Raw genomic sequence first — 20,197 nt, 5'->3', positions numbered from 1 at the left:
TGCTTTGACGAAAAAAAATTATATATTAATTTTTTGCATCGATTTTAAAAAAAGTGCCAAAATCACGTTTTTTTATAATGTTTAAGAAAACCTTCTGTTATTTTGCAAATATTGCAGTAATCGCTAATGTTAAACTCCTGTGAACATTTTCTAAACTTCTGTTAACTGTGATTCGTGCACCTTTTTTTCTAACCGATTTTTCAAAGCATTACAAAGTTACAGCATTTCAAAAATTGTCTAAAAAACTCGACTTCGCACCAGTGTTACCACACGTACAGATTTATCTTGAAAGGTACAGATTTTTTCGATTTTTCTGGTACAGATTCTGTACGGTGCAGGTTACAGATTTTTATACAAAAGTACAGATAGGTACAGATTTTCTGGAGTGATAAATTCATAACACAGTTGGTAAAGAAGTATTAGAAGAGTTTTCGAGTTTTTATGATGGGGAATGAAAACCGTGTCTGAATACGAAATTACTCAGTAAAGAAATCTCTGTTGTTGAAAAATCGGTTGTCTCAAAAGAAATGACAGTTCACTCGCATTTCGAATGATTTGTATCTATCAATTCTCACTAATATCTACGAGGAATCTTACGTTACTTCAATGTCCAATGCTACTGAATTTGAAAATTATTTGAAAAATGGCAATAATATTTATGTTGCGATGACGCCAGAGAAAACTATCAGAACAATGGATGGCGAAGGCAGAGATTGTTAAGAATATTTGTAGTTTTTTCGTAGTGCTGATCAAGCTAATAAGGAAAAGATTCCATTTTGATGATCCGACGCTCAAGGCTGCTGTTTCTAGCGATCATACTATGCCTCATTCTTCGGCATACGTCGAGCCATTTTTTTCTGAATATAATCAGAACAAGATGAAGCTTCGAGATCGGCTTAACAAAGCACGGACGCAATTTCAAGATCAAAAAATTTGATTGAACACCTTTGTGGCAGATCAAAAACCTTGCTGAATGATAGTATGCAATCCAAGGTTAGAAGACTTTGCACAGGCAAACCTGTTTCTGTGCGGTTGCTTTTTGTGTGATTTTTCATTTGTGTGACTGTTTAGGAGCGATCTTACTATTTGTGTGATTCGTTTGTGTGATTCATGACCCGATGGCATAATAAAATCGCACAAACGATGAATCACGCAAAAAGGGACCGCACAAAAACATGTTTTCCTGTATATACCAAACTCAAGAGTGATTCGTATCTGTTGATGTACTTTTACAGCAAACGTAATACTTTTTTTATTCCATTCATTTTATTCACGCTCATCAGCATTTCTAGCTGTAACAGAGACGAATTTTAATCGTGTACATGTCACATGTTTATCATATCTATAAATAGCACATTACACAGTTGCCAGTTTTCGGCGTAAGAGTATCCCTTCTGTTCTTCCATTGTCCAGTTAGACCACTAGACAGCGGAAACAGTTGATGTGTTATTGATAGATCAGCAACCCGATTCTTGCAAGCAGAACCGTTGTATGGATGAATCGATCTCCATTCGACCGTGGTTCGATCTCCATCGCTGATGATTGTTGCGTGGACGTAATTATTCTGTAACAACACAAAGATAGTCAATGGAGGCGCTGAGTTTTTAACTCACGATCGATCGCTTACTAAGCGAACGCGCAACCAATGTGGCTACGAAGACCCCCTTGTGTAATACTTGTAGTAAATAAATGTAATATTTTGTAGAAAATGATACAGACTTTTAGACAGATTGTTGAAGGAAAAAGGGCAGATGAAAATGGTTTTTACCTGGATCATGCGGAGTTAATGAAGTATTTTTTTTTTCAAGTGCATTTTACTTGAAAAAAAGATTATCATGGAACTTTCTTCCGCTTACACTATATGTCAAGTGTTTCTCCGATCAAAGAAACAAACGTTTCCGCGATTCGGACTTAGTTTATTTACGTTTGTGTCTGAAGCAGAATTTCACTCAAGTAAGAGTGTTTGTCTTAAACTCTTCTGTTTGATTAAAAATGCGTTGTTCAGTGAAAAACTGCCCGAATACGAGTAAATTTTTTTTTTCTCTTTTATAGTGATTTTCAACACATTTCGGCTGGTTCGTCACTTTTACTTCCATTTTTTGGAAGAATGTCGGGAGTGAGAATTGAACTCGTGATCTCTGCGTGAGAGGTATGGTTGTTACCACTACGCCAGATCGCCTCCACGAATACGAGTAAAAATATTCGCGTAAACCTCTATCGTTTTCCCTCGCAAATGCACTGGGACGGTTTTCGTGGAGGCGACAAACTTATTCCGGACAAGGATTCCCGTTTCTGTGGAGCAAGTGCAATGGTTGGTTGCAAAGGTTGCAATGTTTTCACTCACTTTTGCAGGACCATTTTAATAGAAATATGATGTTCCAGTTCAACCGAAAAGGGAGTAACTTCGAAACGCTCTGGAAGATCCTAATCCATGGAGTGGCGACAACAGAATTTGAGTGTGGAATACCGAAAATTTTTAAATTTTTTTTTTCAAAAGCGAGAACTGTGTTCATTACTATGGTTGACGTAGAACTACGTCTTTCAGGAAGGGTGTCAAATCATAAAACAGGTCACGTTTTTATGAAATAAAGTTAACGTTAATAACTATTTTCACAGCGAACGGATTCTGATGATTTGCATACCAATCGAATTGGAAATTCTGTAAGATTTGTTTGATATGCTATATACTACAATTACCTAATCCATAAACGTTTTAAATTAAATAAAACTGGAATCATTTCCATTTTCCCGTACATTTGTTCTGCCAATTTGTGTGTTTCCCGTACCCGTACCGTCAATAACGAGCAACTAATACATTCGTTCCTGCCCGTTTCCAACTTTTTTGGTATAAATAAGCCATCCACGATTTGAACCCACACCACTTCTCGTTTGGTTGTCATCGGAGCAACATCGTTGCTGGCGAACACCGATCGAGAATGGATTCTCTCCTTGTCGGGAAAGACAAGGAAAGCAGGAGTATGGAGTAGAGTTTCTTTCCACTGATGAAATGGAATGAAAGCACAGTTGCGAGCGATGAGCAAGTAAGTGCAACACAACGAGCGGACATCACTCATACCTAATGTTGATTACACACACATAGCCACACACAGCTCGATGCTAGAATGCACAATGGCCCAGGAAGTGCATTTAAGTGGAAATTAACATCTAGAACTCGACAGTTATGCTCTAGACAAAAACTGTCTACGACAAAGTTATTACATATGATAGAGCGCTCATTTTAATGTTGTCAAAAATAGGGTGACCAAAATTTACGATGAAATAAAAATCTAACTTTCTTATCTTTATAGATAGGGGTAAACATAGTTCGACAATGTTATAGCCCCAGTTATTTAAGAAAACTTTTTAGAACAAAGTTTTTTTCTATTTCTTGAAATAAACGATATATCGCTTTTTTCTAAGTTGAGATAGGGTCACCATGAAAAAAATGTTTTTTTTTGCTCTAGCTTTTAAATTTCAACCTCTACATGAAAATTGTCTTGGAACGACTTTAAGAGCTTTTCATGACCAATATATTGCGATGCAGAATTTGTCAATATCTTAACCCTACTCAAAGTTATTGATAGGTTTTCACCCCAAAACTCATGATTTCAATTTTAGTTTACTCAAAAACAACAAATAACATAGTTTTGGAAATCCCACATTATGTAGAGTGAAGTATGTTGTTTCAAATGCCGTCAACAAATATTCTTTATGTTTGCCCCAAAAAGAATGACAAGCGAATGAAGAGAGCGTATTTTTTGGAAAGAAATATTAACAACTTTGAGTAGAATTGAGAAATTGACAAGTACCGCATCTCAAAATATTTGTCTTAGTAAGCTATAAGAGTGTTCTGAAGACAGTTTGGATTTAAAATTTGAAATATAAAAGATAGAGCAAAAAAACCGTTTTTTTTCATTATGACCCCAACGCAACTTAGAAAAAAGCAGTACATCGGTTATTTCAAGAGATAGAAAAAAAACTTTGTTCTAAAATGTTTTCTTGGATAACTGGGGCTATAACATTGTCGAATTATGGTTACCTCTATCTATAAAGATAAAAAAGTTACACTTTTTATTCCATCGTAAATTTTGGTCACCCATTTTTGACAACATCAAAATGAGCGCTCTATCATATGCAATAACTTTGTTGAAGACAGCTTTTGTCTAGAGAATAACTGTCGAGCTCTGAATGCTAATTTCCACTTAAATGCACCTCCTGGACCATTGTAGAATGGAAGATATTGCGAAACGGCAATGTTATTTCATCCGTATTCACTGCACACCCTCAAAGAAAAGGAAGTCCTCCGTATCAAAGTGTACTTCGACAAAGAAGGTGTAGCACTGTTACATTGTATTTATTTAAATACAACGTATTCCATGAAAGTAAGTAGGCTTTAAAATCCCAGTGGGAAAACCCTACACTTTTTCCACCCGAAATTTTGAAATATATATTGAAAGGTTAGACGTAGTCCCACGTCAAAAAATACTTCCGTGGTTCTGCGTCAAAAATGTGGCCTAGATACAACCCCTTACAATTTTTTGTTTTCGTTCTGCGAAAGATGCTGAATAATATAGGCGAAGGGTGGTAAAGTCGGACACCCTAAGTAAAAGTTGTTTTTTCCGTGAATTTCACAAAAAAAATATAGCGATCTCACCACAAATTGATAGTCTAAGTCTCTTTTTATAATAAAGTTTGTCTTTGAAGCAGAAATTTGGAAAAATGAATGTGTCCGGCATCTTTGAAAAAATAAGTTTGATCCGGGAAAGACGGATACTTGGCGGGAAAGATGAACACTTGGGGTGGGTAAGATGGACACTAACTGAAAATTCAAGTTTATGTACTCGAGAAGTTTTGGAGGTCTTCAAATATGTCTTAAATATAATCTAAATCACCTAGAAGGGCTTGTAATTTTGCTCGTTTTCTCATAAATATATAAATGAAATAGCATTCGAAATTCGGAGTGACCAATTCGGATTACATTTTAAAAACCGCTTTGTAGATTCCTCCATGATATAAGGTTGCATTTGCAAACGTAGTTGGTGGTCATCTATTAATAGAAGAAGGAGGTGATAACCAAATTGTTTTAAACACAAAATGTTTGTTCTTTGTCGGTGGAGTGCCCGTATTACATGACTTGATTAGTATTTTATTTTCGTCAATATTTTTGGAATGAAAATGAGAAAACTTCACCGCTGATTCGATAAACTGGAAGAGAAGTGATGGTAAAACATTCACGTAACAAGAAATACCCCAAAAATTACATGATAACAATAAGAAACCTTATTTTCTGCAGACGAAACCCGCTTTCCCGACTTTCTCCTTAATTTGTGGATTATTTGATTGTGAATGATCTTTTTGAGAGAGTCGGCGATGTAATTTTGCTAATAGGTGCAGAAAAACTACTCGGATATTCGATAAGTTATTCCAATTGACAGCTCTTGTTGTAAACCTACGCCTCTGCGGTTATGTCCCCAAAATTACCCACCCGTTTTTTTCCCTGGATTTATGAGAGATGAATAAAAAAGTAAAGAAATCAGCACAAGTGAAGCAGTTGTTCAATTATTTTTGACGAACCAAGTGTTGCAATCAACAGATAACACTTCACCTATGTGACCTAAAGCTAGGCGAACGGAATAGGTGTCGGTGTAGAGGCTGCCAGTGACATCAGCTAAGAAGACTTCTGTATGAATATCATACGTTAGAGCACAAACGACGACCAACATAATTTTTGTTGGCAATAGGGCGACTTATCTTGGATCAAAAACTGGACGAAAGGGAATTACAGCATTAGATGAGTATTCGAATCCCCAGACTCTTTCGCTCACACGATTCATCATGATGGCTGTGTTTGTTTAATTGAATTATTTCTTTTGAAGACTTACGTACTGTGAAGGTATAGTACGCATATCTGTAATATAAAACATGAAGCACTAGTCACTTGAATCGCTGTTCATTGAATAGCAATGTCCCTAACGTCCATAATGTTTCGACAGCAGCTTGTTTTGAATATCTCCCTCTTTCAGTGGTGAAGAATTCGTAGCAATCCGATTTGTTTTTCTGTGCGCCATGAATTCGACTTAATCAGGCACAAAATTCCCTAAATATTTAAAGTGTCTGAACTTACCGTGTATGTCAGTGATACTCAACCTTTTTTTCCAGAGGGGCCATAAACATGTGTTGGGGTCAAGGCCGAGTGGTATATTTATTTTTCCAAGTTGACCATTAAAGAGTATGATAAAGACTCTATAATTCGAAACATCATCATCATTAAATCAACAAATCCGAACCCGCTCCTAAATATGCAGAAGCTCTCTCTTCCAGAAAAAAATTATAAAAATCAATTCGCTCTTGATTACTTCGAATATTAATTTATTTGAAATTTTCAGTTGAAAGTTTTGGTTGCCCTGAAAAAGACTAATAGGTTTGCGTGATTGAAGTTGATTTCTTCTGCTTCGCTGTTGCCCAATCTTGTTTTCGATGGACTTTTAAGCATATCTAGAGATTTCTGTGATTTCATCAAAATTTATAGATTTGTGTGATTTTAAAAATTTACTTTCAAAGCAGTTTTTGAGCTATGGAAAAAAGTTTTTGTGTCAGTAAGTAACAAACAGCACTTATGCATTTTATCTCTCGAAGGAGGTATTATCGCTCAAATCCTTGCAACCCAAACTTATCGGTCTTGCTTTTGCAAATTTAAGCTTACACCCTAGTACAGATGCAAAAATACAGAAGCACACCAGACGGCATGAAAATTCGACGCGGTGCTTTCACTGAAAGAAATTGCACCACTGTGTACGGGATCTGTTTTCCATCCTTCCTTTGTATCGAGCAAAATAGCGGTGTGTGACATCAGCATTGAGAAAGACTGCTGTCTGCTAGCTATTTATTGGCGATCTAACGCAAAACTTAAACGATCGGTGAGACATCTGGATTTTGTTTTTGAACTAAGAAAATGATGCTAATGTAACCTAAAACTCAAAAACAAATCACGTATATTTTACTTCCGGGCTTTCCAAGGTAGTTCTCACATGCAGGAATCGTGCATTTTTCTACTTGTGTTTGATTGTGATCTCGAATTTCCTTTTTCAATTCAACCATTGTCAACATTTTTATAGTTTTCACTACTGAAAGAGGTGAATAAATAACATGTTATATATAAATTTGCGCAGAATTGAATTTCTAACAAACTCATCTCAATCAAATAATCTTTTATGATTATAACATTGTAATTTATGGAAAGAACTACAAACCTTCCATAAGCTCACATGGCAAAATTTAAAACCATCATCACTTTCACCGCAGCGCCGCCTAGGTGTAGATTCGTACGTTAGATCGCCAATAGCTAGAAGTGATTTGAAAAATGATGATCATGGTTTGAATTAAAGAGGTTTTAAAATTTCTTAGTTCATTCACTGCTAGACTTAAAAAGGCGAATTTGTAAAACTAAACTAAACTCCCGGCCTTCAGAAAGACCATTTGGCAAACCTAGCTGCAGTCAGTGAATCTGTGGGAAATTTATCGTTCTTTGGATGACGAACAATCAAATTGGATGCTGGAGAAAATTTAGTGACCAAGACTGATCGTGTGTTGGCCAGCTAAGTTCTATTGAAGTACCAAACATGCCTACTCACGGAAGACGATACGTATAAATTTATGATGAATTTTTGCGTAGCTTCCAGGTCAAAAATTCTCTAAGGCGATGGCTCGAAAAGATGTCCCAAACAATTTTGAGCTCGTTTTCACTGACGAATGATCTGGATGGGAATTTTCATTTGTGGATGAAAAGTAAATATTTTCGATATAAACGAGCACATGGAATTGAAGGTGTACAAGATGTAGTGGCCGAAAAAATGTATTCGGTTGTACATTAAAATACGCGAAGAGCCTGTGAAGTTACAGCCAGATTTGGCAAGCTTTGGAAGGTGCATCAATGGTATCATCGAACATAACTGCAACCAATCCAACAGCAACCCCGCTTGGAATGCAGCTAAAATGCAAATATGGAATTCAAAATAATGATTTGAATGTTTTCTTGGAAGCGAAAAAAATAACCTTTGCTTTGACTCCTGAACTATTTTAATTTCTTTAGAACATATCTATTTTTCCTTCAATTTTCAGAGGGATCCGCGAGAAAAATTCCACCAGAAGTTCGTTATCACTTTCTATCCGTTCGGAGCAACATAATGGTTTCTGTATCAAAGCGGCTTCGATCATGTGATCTACGTGACTGTCATTTGGCGGATTCATTCGGCTTCAGGTAATGTTAAATTGTAACCAGAATAATTATGCCTTCAAATACGAAGATTTATCATTTTTATTGTGGGCTCCCGAACTATCAGTAAAGTAGAAAATAGAGTGATCTCTAGCTCACGATTATTTGACATGGCTGTGATACAATACACAACAGTGTCAACAAATTTTAGAGTCCTTTGAACTACTGTTTCCGGTGTGTCTGGCCTTCATACAGGCGGAACGGCCCGCTGGATGCTCGCTCAAATTGTAATTGATTTATTTGATAAAGTGAAATATAAATAATGATTTCTCGCTCGAGTTGCCGTGTGCTGTCGTGTGTCTCAGCTCAATGTAATTGAACTGATGCGACTCGCTGAGTCTCGCTGAATGCTGTTGAGTAATGCTTCCACAAACACGCTTCAGAGCCGTTTGCGTGAAAAGAATGATCGCAATACAAATAAACATATCGTATGCGAAATGTTGTTTATGTTTTCGAAAGCTGAGTGTCGGAAGCAACCGATAGAACTGTCTCTTGATTCTTTTCTTCTCCTGTTTTGAAACAGAACCATTCATTCTCAGTGTTCATCAATCGGAGCATATATTTCATCTATAATAAAGAGTTATTCGAAAAAAATCCCACAGTAGCAATTACAAATATCATCTAATACGATTTCTTGGAGACGGTACTCGATTTGACTAAATCAATGATATTGTTGCACGGCGTAAATTTTTGCTTCATGCTCACACGTATGTGCTAAATATTGTTCAAAGTATTTTGCCGCGCATCCTGTGCTGATGAGTATTTTACATACAGACTATGATTGCCAGTGTGTGCAATCAATTATTTTTTTTCTAGAGTTGTCTCCATGTTTACTCGTGATGTGATGTGATGCGTTTATTCGGATTGATAACACTGAGAAATGGCCATGACTTCCATGTCTTCACGTGCTATGGAAAATACCTCGCGTGAGATCACCTGACTACGATAAAATAGAAAGAAAATCAGTATTACGCCGTGTCCAATATATTATTACATCCTTTTCTTCAGATACAAAACCATTGAATTGATGTGTCGCTTCACAGTTTTGGTCCCCTTCATCCTGCCCCACGAGAGATAGCAATGTCAGTCGCTTCGCTGAAAGTCGCATTACAATCGAGTTACAGGGTGTCGAAAATAGAAGTCAAAAAGTGTAAATTTGACACATTTTACAGTTTTTTTAAAATAAAGCTGGACGATTTGTCATTAAGGTAATATTAAGAATTTATCCTTACAAATGAAAACCTGCATATCAAATAAAACGTACAGGTTTTGTGGCAGACATAAATTGACTATTAGATGAACATCAAAGAAATAGGTGAAAACTGAAAAAAAGGAAAATATGATCCGAAGGCATGTCAAGTAAATTTCCAACCCGGGAAGATCCTCGACCGATCGAAAATTGAACCCGATACCTTAAAGTTTCCACTAGAGGCTCATTCTGAGATCTGCCACAGCATAGAAAAAAACCTCGATATAACCATCCGCTTGCTTAATCTTTCTGGGCATCAAAAAATGGAAGAAATTTACTCCTTTTATTTAGTGCCCCCGTGGCCGAGTAGTTAGCGTCGCACCTAACATGGTTCGATTCCCGTTCTGGTCGGGGGAATTTCTCGTCATAGAAATTTCCTCTGACTTGCACCGTGGCCACGCGTATCCTAGAGCTTGCCACCCAGAATACATTCAAGGCGTGTTATTTGGCAACTAAGTACTAATAAAAATGACGCAAAATGACTACGTGGAGACGGCGAAGTTCCTCTGGGAACGTTAGTGGCATTTGAGAAGAAGAAGATTATGATGCCACATGTTTGAGCTATCTTTTCGATGACATTATCAATGTGAGCCATAAGACTAATTTGGCATCAATAGCTCCTCCTAGATATTTGATTTCTGTAACCCATTCAATTGTCTCAGCACAAATTTCAAAATGACTATCGAATCTGGAGTTTGCTGAAGAAATGAGCATGTATTTAGTCTTACAAACATTCAATTTCAATTGTTCAAATTTCACCCACCGAGCGAGAGAATAATAAAGATATTCGTTCAAATGTGTCGCGCTTTCATCTAACTCTTTAAAGGCCGGTTTAGAGTTCCCGTGAACGCGAACTTGAACAGGTGGTGTAATAGGACGGTCATTTCACGGTGAATTACATTGCGAACAAACAGCTCAAAAAATCGTGGTGAATAAAATGATTTTGTTCACGTTCACGTTCATATTAAAAGTTCGACAGTGAACGTGAAGTAAATAAACATCGATCTTCAATAAAATTATTCGGATAAAATATACAATTGTTCACGAATCAACCCAAACCAACGAAGTTTTTTAACCCGCGCAGAGATCCGATTGATTGAAATTGCATTCATATCAAAATTTTCATTGAAAAGTTGAGAATTGCTAAACATATCCTTTTACAGTTCACGGTGAAATAATTTTCAGAATGCCTTGGGACATTCGAACGTGAACATGAACGTGGAAATATTTTGACGTCTAAAGGGTGTGTCACATCAAATTGCATCACGGAAAAAACGCTGTAGAAATTTAATTTTTAGGAATTATATCTTCAGCTTTCGCTTATAATCAGATAAGAGTGTATAGATCACGTTGGCCATGCTTCACTGTCAATTTTTCGTAAATTTGGAAAAATGTCGTCGAACGAAAAAGAGCGTCGTGAATTAATCCTGTGCACTCATTTCGAGAATCCGGAGTTGTCACATCGGGACATCGGTAAGATGCTGGGAATCGTCCAATCCACGGTCAGCAGAGTACTAAAACGATACTTCGAGAACCTAACCATCGACCGGAAGGTGAAGAACGGCAAAAATGGATGCTCCGTCAGTGAAAAAGATCACAAGCGCGTAGTTAAGCAGTTTAGACGTGATCCGAGAAGTTCGGTCCGGGATGTCGCCAATAAGCTGAATTTGTCAAGTTCATTCGTCCAGCGGACCAAGCAGTGGGAGGGCCTGCGTACATACAAGGTTCAGAAGGCTCCTAACCGCGACGAAAGGCAAAACATGGTGGGGAAGACGCGAGCCCGGAAGCTGTACACCGAAATGCTGACGAAGCCGCATTGCCTGGTAATGGACGACGAAACCTACGTCAAAGCGGACTTTCGTCAGCTGCCGGGCCTGTTGTTCTTCTCCGCAGAGGACAAATTCAGCGTTCCGGAGGAGATTCGCAAGCAGAAACTATCCAAGTTTGCCAAAAAGTACATGGTGTGGCAGCGATCTGCTCTTGCGGAAAGCGGAGCGCCCCTTTCGTGATGACCGGCACGGTAAACGGGCAGGTTTACCTTAAGGAGTGCCTACAGAAGCGCTTACTACCACTATTGAAGCAGCACGAGGGCCCGACCATCTTCTGGCCGGATCTCGCTTCGTGCCACTATTTAAAGGACGTGTTGGAGTGGTACGAAGCCAACGGGGTCACCTTCGTGCCAAAGGAAATGAACCCGCCCAACGCGCCGGAGCTTCGCCCAATAGAGAAATATTGGGCGATTATGAAGCAGGCCCTCCGGAAGAACCCAAAAGTTGTCAAATCGGAGGCGGACTTCAAGAGAAAGTGGTGTCTGTTCAAAAAAAACTACAACCTGACGTTGTACAGAACCTTATGGACGGGGTAAAGAGGAAGGTGCGAGCATACGGGCTTGGGCTCGAAGTATGAATAAAAAGAAAATGCCAAAAGTTGTTTAATAGTTTTTATTTTACTGTCTAAAATTTTCAAAAGGATCGGTCTACTGGGCGAATTTCTACAGCGTTTTTTCCGTGATGCAATTTGTTGTGACACACCCTTTATATTCACCACTGTTTTCACGTTCACGTTTACCGAAGTCGGTGAACTATGGTGAGTTCACCAACATCTCGATTCCACGGTGGAAATCCAGAATTATTGTGAAATATTGAATTAATTCATTTTTATCAATATGAATTGTGTTTAAACATGTTTTTCAACTAGAAAATGTTTCTTCCTATCGTTTCAAGATTTTTTTTTTTCTGTATTATAGTGACTTTCAACGCTTCTGGCTGGTTCGTCACTTTTACCTTCCATTTTGGAAGAATGTCGGGAGTGAGAATTGAACTCGTGATCTTGAGCGTGAGAAGTATGGATGTTACCTCCACGCCAGATCGGCTCCACGGCTCGTTTCAAGATGTTTTCCTCGCGTTTTATATATGGACTGAATAATTATTAACAAAAAAGGGTTTGTCCGCGTTCACGTTCACGGGAACTCTAAACCTACCTAAACCTCTAAACCTTACCTTTGCGATGAACAGAACAGTATCATCCGCCAATAAATTGGAATGACAAAAACGAAACGCTCGCCCCATATCATTTATATATTTTATATAAAATGCATAAAATGGGCCCTAACAAACCTGTATGATGTCCCTACAATTACAATACATAGTTTCTTTAGCCTCGATATTCCCTTTCCGCTTTGCTAACATCAGATTCAGAGCGGTCTCACAAGAGTGTCCCTCTCGATATCCCGACTGTTCCGGCAAGGAAAAACGAATATCTTTCAACTCTGCAAATATGATGGGTAGAAAACGACAAGTGTTATTCATCGGCTGTATTATTTCGTGAGGGTCACTGACCAATTCAATACTTTGATTAATCAGTTGAGCACTGTTCATGAAATAACTGTTGAATTTTTCCGCTATTATTTGTTCTGAATGTTCTTCGTTATAAACAGCGGTGAACTGCTCTTAGTGTTAAGCTAATTTTTCAATATTTTCCATAACTCCTTGCTGTTATTCTGATGTTGACCGATTTTCCTATGAATATATTCACATCTAGGCTTTTTCAAGGCTTGGGAATACATGTTCCGCGAAGCGCTTTACGTATTCCAGTCATTCTACAAACTACTTTTTCGAAATTTTACGCACTGTTCATCTCGGTTACGTTCGACATGCAAAATCGATAAAGAGTACCAGCGGTTCGAATTCTTCAAATTGATTTGTTTTTCGGACATCAAGCTATTCGTACACACGTTCAATAAATTAGTGAGAACTGTTGCTTTCAAATCCAAATTATCGGTTATCGCAGCGAAGTCCAGGTTTCTCGTGGCTAGATGAGACAGTGCTTATTTTGAATATTTGCCCCAGCACATGATTTTAATTTTATTCTCTTCATGTTCTCTCAGTTCATTCTCAATATTAACTAAAATTGTCTCATGGTCCGTTATTTTAAACTTGGCCTCTACCAGAGAATGAACTGTATTAAAATTGGAGAAAACATAATCTGTCAAAGTTTTACTGTTTTTTTTTTATTCTAGTAAATTCCGGAATATACGCATTTGGGAAGTTTTCCTCAAGTATCAGGGTATTAAAAAAATCGAGGGGTTGTATCCGAGACACGACCGCTTAGGACGTAGGACTACGCAAATTTTTTTTTAAATTTGTTGGTTTATCATTTCGGATATTATTTGCGAATACGTCGAAAATTCATAAATAACTCTTTAATAAAAAGTTCCGGGGACCCTGAAAAGGTTCAAAGGCTTGCGTGGATTTTGTAGAATAATTTCGAGAAGCAACGATTCTTTCTTGCCTTTGCGAGAACAATACACTAATTGGTCATATGTCGCAATTTGTTTCTTTATATCAATGCACGCATTGCACGGAGTATTTAACGACAGGCATCTTCCGTGCATCGCCATTCAACAAGCAACAAACACGCGTCTAACAGATGTACACAGTTGCAGCGATAAACTTTAAGTGAAATATTCACTAGCGTTCACAGCTCGAGGGGAAACATAAAACACAAAACGAGCAGAATAAGCGAGCTTTGTTTTTTCTGGCACAGAACAGATTCTGAGAATTTTCTTCAGAGGAGATGCAATACTTATACGCTAGCGACAGCTTACTTACTTCGCAATTATTCTCTTTTCTCTTTTTACTTCGCAATTATTCTCTACGCATCTATCGCAACTAACAAAATGTTGTTCTTCATTAGATACACAATTGAATAACTGTAAAATATTAGGCGTTATCTAAACGCCCTAACTGCATCGTTTTGATTGGCCCGATTTACGGTTTCCCTAACACAGCCATCAAAACCAAGCAGCCTTGGGGAAATCGGCATTGCAAATAGATGAAAGTAGGGGGACTTTTGTTCTCATCGAAAAATGTTCCCTAACACAGACTTTAAAACCAAGCAGCGAAATCGGCATTGCAAACACACGAAACAGCCTAGAGGCGAGTAAACTGAAAAGTTTAAACCCTCTTAAAGCCAAAAAGAAGAAAAAGAACACACGAAAGTAGTGGGAGCTTTTGTTCCCACCGAAATGTGTTCCCTAATAGAGATTTCTAAACCAAGGTGCCTGGAGAAATCGGTATTTCAAATTCATGCAAGTCGGGGGTATTTTTGTTCCGACTGGAATGTGTTTCCCTAACACAGACTTCAAATCCATGAAGCGTGGGGAAATCGGCATTGCGAATTCATACAAATAGGGGGTATTTTTGTTCCGATTGAAATGTGTTTCCCTAACACAGACTTCAAAACCGAGGTTTCTGGGGAAATCGGCTCTGCAAATAAGTGCAAACTGCGAGTACTTTTGTCCTCGCTTGCCTTTGTGCAGAGTGGAATATGTCTGTCCTAACATGATCTTCTAAACTTAGGAACCTGGGAAAATCGTGCAGCCACTAGAAGCGAATGACATATATTTTACACATATATTTTGTTCTAGTTATCATACCAAACGTAAAAGGTCCGTCATTAAATTTATTTGTAACGAAGAACAATCAATCACAATAAATGAATTGACTTTACACGGCATTTGTTCATTTTTTTCACTCACAGAGCAAATATATTGAACTCAATTGAATTTGGAAACTGTTTCATTCAATCAAGAATTTAATCAATACAAACGAATGATTGCTAAGCTAAGGTAGTTCCACGTGAACCTTGCGGTTATATCATAGATATAACCCACTCATTTTTTTTTATTTCTTCGTTCCCTCACTGTATAAAAAATTAAATTTTCCTGCTGCTCTAAAACGATGAGAACTTTGTCTCCTGGAAAAACTGTGCATATCGATGAGAGCGGCGAATTAATCTCCGCTGTTTCCCTGCTTGCAATAATCACCGTACACTGATATTACTCGCGAAAAAATAAAAATAAATGGAATACAAGCAGGCGGAGAATATTTGATATTATACACAATTTCTCTTTTTCTCTCACGCTACATATTGATCACCAATTGAATTCACACAAGTAAGAACGTTATACTAAGTTTTAAACTAGTTGAATATGCATTTCACTTAGTTAGCACTAGAACATTGTTTTTAAATTCACTATACTATACGGTTTCAGCCTCTCTTCGACTTTTTTTTCAAAACAAAACCAAAAACATAATTCGACACGGCGGCAGCACTCGATTTCATACACATACACACATATGATGAACACGCGACGAAAGGAGAAATGCACAAAAACCGAGCCCGGAATCGAACGAACAAATAACGTGATCGCACTTACACACGCGAGAAAAAAAAACCTCCGCCGAACAAACCATTTTTTATTCATTTTTATTTTGGAAATATAATCTCGGATGTTTATGCATCCTACACTGGATTCGAAAGATACAACATATGAAGCACACTTTTATACGCGATTAACAAACTTTGAGGCCGAAATCCAACACTCGGAAGGCAGACAAAGAGTGTACACGAGCACGTCTTGTCTGTATCACCCCACACGAAGAACCCGCAATTAGACGTAAGCGCCAGAGGGGAAAAAATCAGTACAAGGCTTTTCTTGCTCGATTTTTGAATAAATTCCTCAACCGATTGACGTACATCCATCAAAGTAAGCAAGAATCTGTCTACAACCATTTTCTCCAACACACCGCCGTTGAACGAAGTATGAGGATCCGTCAGGGTAAAGCTCTCCTTACACATTTACCGATTTGTAGCAAGCGTGTAGCAGGCTAACGTAGTTTATAAGCCGATTGTAACAATTAAGGGACTGCACCGATACAGTTCACACGAGGATGATTTGAGTTTTGTCACAAAACGCGTTTCGGCGAAGAATTTAGGAGAGTGCAGCTGTTCACCAAATCGCTGCTGACAGAAGTGCAGGAATCGGCATTCACCCCTAAATTAACACTCAGAAACATCGTGAACAAACTTTGTCCCATTATCCAAGATTCCGAGATTCCAAGTACATGGTTTGTAGTTTTACAATAACATTGCTGTTATAAATGTAGTACTGCATGGGTGTGGGCTATTTTTGATTAAAACACTTTCGAAAAAGTGGTTCCTTACAAGACAGAAGGCATATGATTCTCATCATGCCAAACGTTCATTACAACAAATGTTGTTGTATGAAATTTACTTTCCCAGCTCCTTCTTCTTATGTCATCAAAACAGATAAAAAATCATATCGCATCACAGTCGGTTTCACCCTACCTCACAACATTGTGGAAATGGCGCTTACGCCACATCACAGTGTAAATGGCGCTTACGTCACTCCATTTTCATGCTTTTACGGGGTCATTTATTCACACTTATACTAAACTTCACAGTATTTGATGTTCTTTATCGATGTATAACAAATAAAAAGTAAAATATCAACTGTGGCACTTACGTCATTGCGAGATTACGGCAGAATAGTGGTATTGCGATAACGAAATTAACGTCATTGAGAACCCCTAAACTGCTCGGGATTCATTTCAATCGAAATGTATTAGGGTATCATCAAAGCTAAACGGATTGACTCGCGCAGAAAATAATAATGCTACTTCAATGGCCAAATACTAAAAAAAAAAGAAGGGGTGATCAGCAGCTTGTGCAGAAGTTGATGGCACGTATCAACCCCATAGTTTGAAAAATCGCAAAACCCCGTATTGTATCTTCAAACAACAAAAAAATTTAGATACATGGTGTGGCAGCATAACTTCCTTTTTTCAAAACTCAATAAAAACTATTGTATGCATCGGAAAATATTTATTTATTTTTTATAATGTAGGTACATGTCTAAAGTTTTTATTTACATTGTTTTAAAGATCAAATCTGTTAGGTGACGTCCCCCATTCTCCATACATTGCGTAAACCGATTTCTGGCGTTTGTCATGACTCTTGTTAGCATAGCAGGTGTTATGTTGGCAATTTCTTCTTGGATGTTGGTCTTCAAATCTTGTAGGGTTCTTGGACGGTTCACATAAACACGGGATTTCAAAAAAAACCCATAGAAAAAAATCACAAGGGGACAGATCGGGAGAGCGTGCCGGCCATTTCAAATCGTCTCTAATTGAGATAAGGCGCTCTGGAAAGTGTTCCCTCAAAACAGCCATCGATGCTCTTGAAGTGTGTGCTGTTGCACCGTCTTGTTAGAACCAAGTGTCCCCCAAATCCAATTCTTCTCACAGAACGATCGGACAGTCCAAGGGCAGATGCGTGTTTGCGCGCAGAACGCCGTGGCGATCGCAACATTGACGCTCTCACTGCTTCAATGTTCACAGGTGATTTAACGAGCCTAACACAGGTGATGAACATCCGCTTGAAAAGTAAACCTCAACGGCAAAGGCACGCTCCTCACTATTCCAACGCATGATGGCGACTGAACCGTGTCGGGACAAAACTTTACAGTATCCCCTCTTGAACGAGACCACTAGCGCTCCGCTATGACATCAACTGAGCGGCGCGCATTTAAAAAAAGGAAGTTATGCTGCCGCACCCTGTATATTCGATTGAAAGCGAATCGACTCTAAGTTGGCAGGGATTTATTTACTTTATAATGTGACGGGTCCTTCATTAAGGACTTGTCAACTTTTGACGTAGAACTACGTCTTTCAGGAAGGGTGCCAAACCAGAAAACAAGTCACGTTTTCATGAAATAAAGCTAACGTTAATAACTTTTTTCACTGTGAATGAATTCTCATGATTTGCATACCAATCGAATCGGAAATTCTCTAAGATTTGTTTGATATGCTAGACATTACAATTCGCTAATCTCTAAACGGTTTGAATTCATGAAAACTGGAAGAACTTCCTTTTTTCTCATACACTTGTTCTGCCGATTTGTGTGCTAACCCTACCCGTATTTCGAATGCTTATAATTCGAACATTTCTTAACAGATCGGAGAGATGTTTGCACCAATTGATAGGAAATATTTGTACGCGTCTATCACAATTAATACTAATGTCCTTGCGTTATGTGTCTCGTGTTGAAAAAACGACTGTTTGTGGCATCAGTAAGCACAAATTGCACCTTAAAATATGTTCGATATACAACGTAAATTAATCGTGCCAAGATAATGCCAAGGTGTCAGTGTCTGTTATGCTGCCACGTACATTAGCATGGATGCGCTATTCAACCATCTGGATGCTTCTAATCGACTAAAACGAGGCCTGATCTATTCAGTACGGATATTCAATCTAGTCTAAGATTAAATCCAAAACCGTTCAGTCTTCATCAATTCAAAAACTAATTATATCGCAGAGAAAATGTGCAACATACAACGTCTATTTTCAGATAAATGGGATGTAACATAAAATGAACTTTTCGATTTTCGTTGCACATTGTGTCACTGAGTTTACATAATAAACAGCTCGGCTTCAATTAGCAAGAGGGTAACTCTAAGTTATTCTTGCATTTATACAACCCCTTTTCATTCTCACTTACCTTCTCTGAATATAATCATGCAACGGTATTTTCCCTCGGTATCAATTACTGGCGGGTGACAACCAGAAGCTCCACGAAATTCAGTCAACTTTTATTTTCACAATTATTGATTACTTTTCGGGATTATTGAAGATGATTGATTATATCTAATTCAGGACCTTGAATGACTTGTCCTTCCAATTGTTATCCCACCATACAGCGGATCGCTTCCTCTAGCACCGATCTCTCAATTTATCTATCCCTCAATTTTTGCCTAGATTGACCGTTTAATTCAACTTCGCTACTGTCCGATGGTTTCACACTTCTGACTCCGTCAAATTGAACACTTTTCTTCTGTGCCGCCATAAACGCGAGGACTATTATTGGTTAACTGAAAACTCGCAACAGCTGGATCCGATTCGGTTGATTCCAGTGGGATGCGAATTTGCACTTTTAACTTCTCATAATTTGATTAGAGTAATCAAATTTAAGTGATGGTGATATAATAGCGCTCTTCCGTCAATCGTTGAGGGTATGGCAGCAACTCGATTTATGCCACTTCTTCAATGAGCTATCATCATTGATCTTCCTCTTCCCTGTTCAAACAGCACTATTCTTTGTTTCTTCGTCAACTAACTTATTTAAAACGGTTGTCGGATAAATTTCTACCTTGAAGGAGTCTATCACTGTCCCAAACTGTTCTGGACACCGCAGCAGAACTCAACCTTTCCATTAGCGTTGCCGTATGCGACTGTTTTGCCGTGAGCTATCGCGCGGCAAATTTACTTATGTATTCACTTGGTAAATGCTCTCATCACGCTCTGGATGCTCACGCTCATGTAGCAATTCTCAGAATCTCAGCACTGTTATGCTGCGCTATGGTGAGTGAGAGAAAGTGAGCGCACATGGCTGTTATGTTGCGATACCGGTAAGATTGTTTTGAAAATTAAAGGACGCAGTCGGGCGAATTATCGTAGGGTGATATGCTTAGGGAAAAAGGGGGACTCAGTCCTTCGCCATCTCACATTACACACGCATACATGTACATGTCGAAACATACGAAATAAAGATGAACATGCTTACTGAATGAAGCAACAGGTCTCGTGTTTACTTACGCCGAACAGTGATGGTCGAAATAACACACAAAGTTTCTCTTGAAATATAATGTATGGAAATAGTATAACAAAATACAGGTCATACTCGATTATATACAGACTCGATTATATATGAATCGATTATATACAATTTTAGACTCGATTATATACAGTTCGAAAAAAAATTTTTTTTTATATTTCAAATATGGCTTATTTCAAGAGAAAATGAAATCGGT

The 20,197-nt window shown here is 38.1% G+C and overlaps 1 protein-coding gene across 1 annotated transcript in view; it reads right to left on the bottom strand.

The window, feature by feature from the left end:
* The window catches only part of LOC129763436 (aminopeptidase N), a 42,495-nt gene extending 22,882 nt beyond the window's left edge, over window positions 1-19,613 (bottom strand). Inside the window, exon 1 of the mRNA XM_055762501.1 lies at window positions 18,889-19,613. The gene's annotated coding sequence lies outside the window, so the exon portion shown is untranslated. The remainder of the gene's footprint in view (window positions 1-18,888) is intronic.
* Window positions 19,614-20,197: the final 584 nt, after the last annotated feature.

This window comes from Toxorhynchites rutilus, chromosome 1 (assembly GCF_029784135.1).
Source record: "Toxorhynchites rutilus septentrionalis strain SRP chromosome 1, ASM2978413v1, whole genome shotgun sequence".
Lineage (NCBI taxonomy): Eukaryota > Metazoa > Arthropoda > Insecta > Diptera > Culicidae > Toxorhynchites > Toxorhynchites rutilus.
Note: the sequence above shows the minus strand (reverse complement) of the source record. Positions and strands in the feature narration are given on the sequence as shown.